Raw genomic sequence first — 1,039 nt, forward strand, 5'->3', positions numbered from 1 at the left:
CTCCGCCCCCACTTTTGTTGATATTTAGTCGGTCATTCGCACCTTACCCGCTTTTGGCAAACTATGGCCTTCTTGCAGCCAAAAACCTCTGATCTCGCTTTTGATGATGTAAGGTTGGGCATTCAGACCTTGCTTCACCTGCTTTTCACCAAATATAGTCGGACATTCACACCTTCTTGCAGCCGAACACTTCCTTCCGCTCCACCTTTTAGTTTTCTATGGGGCATTCACACCTTTATTTTCACCGCATTTTATAAAAACACCACAGGAACACCGTATTGAGGCTTTGTTCTGACCGCTCATTCGGTGTCGCGTTTCTTTCAAGCATTTCTCCTGGTTAGCCCGCACTCGGCTCGCTCCCAGAGCCGTGTTAAAGTCTACTTCGCATTCACTCTCTTTTCTCAGCAGACTAAAAGAAACTTCCATCCTGCACCGCTGTTAGCTTTTTCACAAGAGCAGAGGAGAGCGCACCGTTCCCAGCGGCACTGCAGTACCGGGTCGATGCTTGGAGTGAACGGAGCAAGCTCCTTTTTCAACTCCTATTGATAAAAATCCATTTAATATGTAGTCCTTGCATAGACATATCACATATTAAACTGATAAGTACAGATGGATTATGTGCAATTAGTAAAGAGAGTAGAGGACGATCTCTCTCGTTGGAAGTCCTTACCTATATCACTTATGGGGAGAGTTACAACCATTAAAATGATGATACTACCAAAAGTTAACTATTTGTTCTCAATGATCCCCATAAAACTATCTGCTACTTGGTTTAAGTCACTAGATTCATGCATCTCCAAATTTCTGTGGAAAAACAAACCACCACGTATTAGTTTAAAAACCCTACAGAAGACCAAGGACAGTGGTGGATTAGATTTACCTAATTTTCAGCACTATTCCTTAGCCAATAGGTTACAATATATATCAAAATGGTTTAAACCTTGTTGTTGTCACAGTTCCCAGAGACGTTGTAATCGTTGAGGATTCTATATTCACCCCCTCATTAGAGGCACGTGTTGCAGATTGATGACACTGAATC

The 1,039-nt window shown here is 42.4% G+C and overlaps 1 pseudogene; it reads right to left on the bottom strand.

Moving 5' to 3' along the window:
• Positions 1 to 460: 460 nt before the first annotated feature.
• LOC140288104 (U2 spliceosomal RNA) lies at positions 461 to 637 on the bottom strand (annotated as a pseudogene).
• Positions 638 to 1,039: the final 402 nt, after the last annotated feature.

The sequence above is a fragment of the Leuresthes tenuis genome, unplaced genomic scaffold (genome assembly GCF_036924035.1).
Source record: "Leuresthes tenuis unplaced genomic scaffold, fLeuTen1.0.hap1 SCAF_227, whole genome shotgun sequence".
Lineage (NCBI taxonomy): Eukaryota > Metazoa > Chordata > Actinopteri > Atheriniformes > Atherinopsidae > Leuresthes > Leuresthes tenuis.